The following is a 6,968-nucleotide window of genomic DNA, read 5'->3' on the forward strand; positions in this document are numbered from 1 at the left end:
CCATAAGTGGCTCTTGAATGAATGACTTAGCACCCACTATGTCAAAGAATATCATAAATCTAATGGCTGCATAGGTTTTTGGTTTTTTAGTTTGTTTATTTATTTACTTATGTAGTTTTAAAATTTATCTTTAGATTTTTATTTTATATTGGAGTATAGTTGACGCAGAGTTTTGAAAGTAACAAGTGTAGGTTAGAATTTTGGCTCTCTGTATTATCTGAGTAATCTCAGATAAGTTACTTACTGTAAATTTCAGATTCTTCAAATGTCAAACAGGCCTAATGACCTTTCAAGGTTATTGTATGAATGATAAGAACTGACAAATATATGAAAGTATTGTGTTTTTCGAAAGTACTTTAGTATAGTATAAAGACACATAATAATGGATTTCACTTTTCTCCTGGCGTCAAAGCTGTGAGCTGTTGATAGCACTTGATGTTATTAAAAAAAAGGAAAGGAAAGTGTAAAAAGCAAAATGAAAACACAGTAACTTTTGTTTCCCTTTCTATAAAGAAACTAGAGCTCCATGAATTTATTGATTTGCCTACGGTCACATGGACAGAATGTGGTAAAGCACAGGTGTGAATGCAAGACATGCTCTTTTTGCTTGCCCCATACTTCCATTCTCTTGGAGCTTTCTGAAATTCATACCTCAGGGGCCCCAGCCCCTTTCTACTGACCAAGAATTCCCCAGGGGATTCCTAAGAGGCAGTGGGCAACACTGATCGTAAACCCCGCCAGCATCAGCTCGGGAGTTTAGATTATGAAGGATGGTGTCCGCTGCCACTGCTGGCCCGAGGGGCCAGCCCAGGCTGCAGCCTCGCTCTCGGGACGGACCCTCGATGCCCTTCTCCCCTTCCCATGGCTTTACTGTTAGAGCAGAGGTGAAGCTCCAGGAATGACAGAGAGATCGGGGCCCACGATCACCCTTCATTGTTGGAGGGTTTGCTACTTGGGTAGACATAAAAGCGATTCTGATGTATTATTGAGTGTTAGAAAAGGGAGGGTAGAGTACCAAAACGAATAACCTAAAGTGTGTCAGAAGGACCTAAAAAGGGTGTCACAAGTACCTGGACGCAGCTCTGTGCTGCTAAATATTTAACAACCAGCTTCGTGAAAGCCCTGCCCCGGCTTGTAGCATTTGCTGGTTCCTGTGGTGTAAAGACTCCCACGATGGCCTATTTTAAGCTGCTAACTCGAGGCCACCAAGTGCAGAGTTGGAAAGAGACACACAGGAACCCATCACGGTGTAGTATTTCCACCATGTGGATGTAATAGACATGAGTGAGAGCCCGGAAAGCAATAAAAGGCAACAAAATAATCGGGAAGTGGTAAGTTTTTCATATTTATTACATTGTCTTTAATATATATTTCATTTACTTGTAATTTTATATAATTTTATTTTTAGTCATGACTGTATTTAACAACCAGCTGTCACAGATGCTGAAGAGTTTATCACCGGCTCTGTGAGCTGATAGAAATAGGCTCCATCCAGCATGTCTGCAGGGCTTTGGGTGAGGACCCTTGTTTTGGGGAGAGCCTTGGCCTTGGGGGGCTGTGCTCTGTGCCAGAGCTGGGTGGGTGAGTGGGAAAAACTGCCTGTCCATCCGCCCTCAGCATCCATGAGAACATCTCAGGATGCTCTTAAGCCCCAGCAGTGCCTCTACACACCCATCATCCCACCCAGAACCAGGCTGAGAGGGGGCAGGAAGTCTCTCTGGGCTCCCACAGACCCCAAGAGGCATTAAAGCTGGTTTCCCTTAAGCATAAGCAAAACTAGCGTTCCATTTCTGAGGTTTCCTGGGCTCAGCCCTCTTCCACATCTCTACCCCCTGGGACACAGCTGAAATGCTTTCAGAACCTCTCCTCCCATGGTTAGAGATAAAAGATTATCCAGCTAAAGACCCAGTAGAGGTATGTCTGAAATTTATTCACATCTGGCAGAAGGGAGCCAGAGGCTAGAGCCTGAAAAGGAAAACCAACCTCCTGCAAAGGAGAGGCCAGGATGGGAAAGCAGTGGGAGGCCTTTCACAACTGGCTGATGTTCAGTCCTGTTCTCCTCCGAGCGGCACCAGCAGACCCAGCCACGCACCCAGGCGCTTGTGCGCCCATCTAACCCCGTGCTGGTAGATGCAAGACGTTGCTTCTTTGGACTTTGGGATCAGACATGGATTAGCGTCTGGTTTCCTTGGACACATTAGTTAGCCTCTTCAAAGTCCTGTAAATCCTACTGGCAAAAAAGAGAGACTATTGCCCGTCTCAGGATAGCAATGAGCCGAGTGCCTGGGACGTAGTTAGTGCTTAAAACACGACAGCTATTACCATTATTTTCAATATGGTCGGAATGTATCAGGCTGCTTCATTATTATGAAATCCATCCATCAAAGCATCTTGATACTTAGATGTTCTCATGAACATTAATCCCGGGCTTTGATTAAGAAAGGGGAGAAGTCTCCCCAATACACACTGAGAAGAATCTGTTGGCAATTGTTTTTAGTGCTGTAACTGCAACGGCAAACCCCAAAATATGTTTAACTAACTGGGTTTAAACTAATCACGCGAGAATAAGCATGCAACACCTTTTTTTAAAGGCTGTTGAAATACTAATTCGGCTAATTTCCTAACATGTAGTGTGTGAAGAACACCATTTCAAAGGAGGTTAGTAATGATTGATTTTGGAGAGGACGCTCTTCTGGTGATTTTTTTTTTTTTTTTCTACCTCTACATTTACACGTGCAGATCAGCCTGTGCTTAATTTTTTAAAACAATTCCTTGCCTCGCCCAAGCAATAAGTTGCCGGCAGTCCCTCACATCGTGTTTGCAGGTGATGTGTGGTCCTGGGATGAGGGGACTCTGGCTAATAAGGAGTCGTGGGAGATGCTTAGGAGATAATTTCCACAAATCAGTCAGGGACTGCTCCAACATTTGGGCCCATGCAGTTTGGGGGAGCCTCACTGCTGAGCCCTTGTCCCCCCTCTAAAAACGGGAAAAATGAAAGCTATTGCATTGGCCGGAGGAGAGAGCCTTGAACAGTTCCTGGGGGCATCCCAACCCATGTGGTAATCTCGGAAGCCCGAGATTAAGAAATGCTGTACCAGGAGTTTCCATTTGGGAGGTGGAAGAGAGAAGCACAGGGCAGTAGTTTCTGTTTTCAAAGTGTGGTTCATGGACCTCACATTTGGGGAAGTCACAGCACAAAGCAATGAACAAAAAACCATAATACATTTCATACAGAACGGCGTGATGTAGGTACTTTGAGAGACCCGAGTTTTAGCTTTCTGCACATGAGAACAGAAGGTCTCTGATTCACACCTAGGTCCAGTTTAGACACGGCCTTCAGAGATAAACAACGGCCACAGCTGAGAGCATCTGGAAGCAAGGGATTTCTCACCCCATCTCCCCCACGGGAGGACTCCATCTCTGCCCCGGGCCCCATTGCCCTCCTCCCTTGCTGTTCCCACTTTGCACAGTGATGGCAAAAGTTGTGAGTACAGAAGGTGAGGAGAGGCAAAGGAGGGATGAGGACAGAGAAGACTGTCCCTTTCATCCTTGTCTGCCCTCTGGGTGGTCCGCAGGGGAAAGCCTTGCATGCTGATGTGGCAGGAATATAGATACCCCCGTATTCCTTAAGGCATTCAGGTGCCTCTGCAATCTTCTCTGGGATGCCGTAGGGCGGCCAGGGCGGAGGGGAGGGCAGAGAAGAATGTAATGATTCACACGTGGTGGTCCCCACAGGTCTGATGGAATCCTAATCCACCTCAAGATGCTGAGCGAGGCCGGCAGGTCCATCGCCAGCAGCTGCAGGGGGCCCGGGCCGGGCTGGAGGAAGCAGTTTGGGTTTCAGGTACCAGAGGAGCAGGGCCAAAGCCCAAGAAGCATCAGCCTTGGCGGTGGGTCTGGCGGTCCTGAATCTCCTCCCCCGATGCTTCATCCTTCCATCTGCTGCGTCTTTTTAGTGGCATCCAAGCTAAATTCTCTGACAGTGCTTGCAAGTTTTGCAAATTACAGCTTTGTAACTTAGAAAGACTTAATATGAAAAAGTTCAATTATCACTGAAATCCACTCACATTATCATAAGAAACTTACCTACGTCAATGAAAAAAATAAGACCTACTGGACTTCTAAAATACAATTTCAACTGTTCAAAAAATTTAAAGATTGTAATAATGGTTTTAAATTGATTACTCACGTGTCTGTACAGTTTCTCATCTGAAGGTTATTGTCAGAAGTTTAAAGAGGTCATTGTTTAAACCTCTTAATGGGTAAATATGTAGAGCTGCAACAAAAGCCAGACAGAAGCAAGTTATTCTCATGAAATCAGGCTCAAGTTCCTCTTAACTTTAAAAACATCTTATTTAAAGCTTTACTGAAATTCAGTATTTAATGATCTTCCTCAAACCCTTTTGTATTTTACTGTTATTATAATTTAAGAAAATGAAATACATTTTTCACCAAGCCACATATAGGTATCCCCTACTTTTTCCCAGTTTATCCCAGTATTCTCTAAAAATATTATATTTTATGAATATGAAGAAGACTGGAAAGCAGTGTCCTGTATTCTATTTATTAGTCTAGAGCCCATTAGGCTTACATAGGTCGATGCACTGACTGGGTCACCTACCACTGTTAATCGTCTTGGTTCTGTTGAGTAAATGAGCTCTGATTTCCAAACTACAGATGACAAACCTATTATTGTCCCAAGCTGCCAGTGGAGAAAGCCTCTTCAAGTACACTGCAACCTTGCAACTCAATTTTCAAGTGCGTTTTGTTGGGTGCAAAGAGCTTCCAGAGCTGTTTTGTAATGTTCTCTAATCAGCCACCTCTGGCCGTGCACACTCCCGCTCCGATGGTTTCTCCTTGGCAAGTTTAAACCCCACTTTTCTAGCACGCTGAGCAGGATTGCTTTTGCAAGCCTGTGTAACCAAGTCTTGACGGAGAAAAATGCAAGTAGTCTGCAAACTTTTTCTTTCTCTTCAATTGTCGTCTCTCTCCGGTAATCCGGGTCACCAGATCCAATCTTTGCTAGACTTTAAAAATGTATTTGAGTAGAATCTCTTAATTCACCCCACCAGACGCAATCTGCTACTGCATAAGCAATGAGCAGCCAGAGAGGACCCCGCTGGGGCAGCCATTTCACCAGCTCCCTAAAATGCAGCTATATTTGGAAGACCTCTATGTAGGAAGTAAGGCTAATAGTTCCCAGAAGATTAGGTGTGGTTTTCATGAGCTCATCAAGGGGGTGGTTCCATGTTTCTATTTTTAAAATTGTTTATAAAGATCATCCTTCGTTGGTCAGAGACAACAGATAGAGGAGAGACGTCTCTCACGTTATGATTAGAGGCGACAACCCGGCCAATCTGGTTCCCAGAGAAAAGGCGAAGGGAGCTGATGCTACAGTTTCAGCCGAGACTGGGATAATCTGCTTTTGAGTCCCGGCCAAATTCCACGGAGTCCGCGGCCAGGCCAGCCGGGCTTCTCCCAGCCTGGGCGCGGGCTGCATCTACCACCGAGTCAGGGCGGCAGGCTCGGTCCAGGCAGCGCGCCCTCCTGCAAGAGCAGAAGCAGCTCAGTCCCCTGGACCAGGGTCGGGGGGTGGTCCAGCCCTGAGACCACTTGGAAATGGTACTCGCCCCGCGTCATTCATGCCGCTGCACTCTAGTATTTAAAATAATTTGGGGGATGGCTCAGTGTCCCAAATCAGTCGTCACCGTTTAATTTGCTAGTTGGGCTCGCTTTTACTGAAGTCTCGGGCGTCTCCCCTTGTTGTCACCAACGCCGCGGGCCCAGAAGCACAAAGAAATGATGGGCGTTAAGGTCCTACAGCGAGGGCCTTGCTTCTCATCTCAGCTAGCCTCTGTCCGCCGGCAATTCTCAGATGACTTCCTTGGGTGGGAATAACAATTCACTTTCCGTAGGAGAAACGTGGAGAGTCTTCGAGCGGGTCCGCGGCAGTCTTGCACTTGTGTGCGTGTGAGGGTGCGTGGGCCCGAGACGAGCTTGGGGACAGGAAAGGGCCGGACGCGGACTCAGCGAGGCTGTTGGAATCTGGGCTCCACCTGGCACGTCCAACGTGCGGGTCGCCGAGATGGAGAGGGTGGGGGCCTTACAGCGTCTCTCTCTCTCTCGGGGCTGCCTTGCAAAGTGTCCTGATACTCGGGAAGCCCTGGCAGGGGCGCGGGGCTGGGGGCAGCGTGTGCCGCCACGCAGTGGGCATCGAGAGTGTCCGGCAGGGAGGATTTCGTGGAGAGAAGCGCTGTTTCCCTAGAACTTCCTTCCGGCTTTGCCGCGAGAAAACGCTTTCCACTCGAGAAGGAAGATCACTCTAGACGCCCTTGGACCTTCCTCCCCAGCGGGACAGAGGATCCCAGACCCGAAGCTGGGGGTTAGGAGGAGACGGGGCACATACACTTTGTAACCGGGCGGTGCCACCAATAACCAGTTCCGATAAAGGCTGCAAAGAGCGAAACCAGGTTTTGCTGGCGGGGACCCCGGCCCTCGTCCAGCGCCCCGTCACCTCCCACGGCAGCCTCTCCCAAGCCCTTAAACTGGGTCGGTGCTGGGGGCCACGCATCACCGCCCTGCGTGTGTGACCTGCACCGAAACCTGGCCGCGGTTCCGGGAAGCTCCGTGCGCCTCCTGCAGCGCGGCGGGGGCGGCACGCGGCGCCTCGGTTTCCCCCCCCCCCGCCCGACCCCCCAGCACACAGACACATCCTCCGGCATGGGGGGCGCGGGAAAGGGCCGGGACCCCGCAGCAGCGCCCAGGGCGCCGGCACCTTAGGAAATACGCTCTTCCCTCGGCGGCCGGGGGCGGAGGCAGGGTCGCCCTCCCCAGCTCCGCGTCGGGGCGCCCTCTACCCCGCGGCTGCCGCGTCCCCAGGTCGGAGGGAACTCGGGCGGGGTTTCCCAGGCGGTGGGCCGGGGCCGCGCAGCGGGCGGGGGCCCCCGGGAGGCGGGGCGAGGCCGGTC

General features: G+C 49.3%; 1 long non-coding RNA gene across 1 annotated transcript; it reads right to left on the minus strand.

Annotated features, from left to right (window-relative positions):
- Positions 1 to 1,337: 1,337 nt before the first annotated feature.
- On the minus strand, positions 1,338 to 6,938 carry LOC137776363 (uncharacterized). Its single transcript, XR_011076206.1, has 3 exons — positions 4,622 to 6,938; positions 4,190 to 4,276; positions 1,338 to 2,227 (listed from the first exon to the last, which is right to left on the minus strand). It is a non-coding gene; the product is annotated as an uncharacterized lncRNA (long non-coding RNA).
- Between the last annotated feature and the right edge of the window lie 30 nt (positions 6,939 to 6,968).

This window comes from Eschrichtius robustus, chromosome 1, assembly GCF_028021215.1.
Source record: "Eschrichtius robustus isolate mEscRob2 chromosome 1, mEscRob2.pri, whole genome shotgun sequence".
In the NCBI taxonomy this organism is placed as follows: domain Eukaryota; kingdom Metazoa; phylum Chordata; class Mammalia; order Artiodactyla; family Eschrichtiidae; genus Eschrichtius; species Eschrichtius robustus.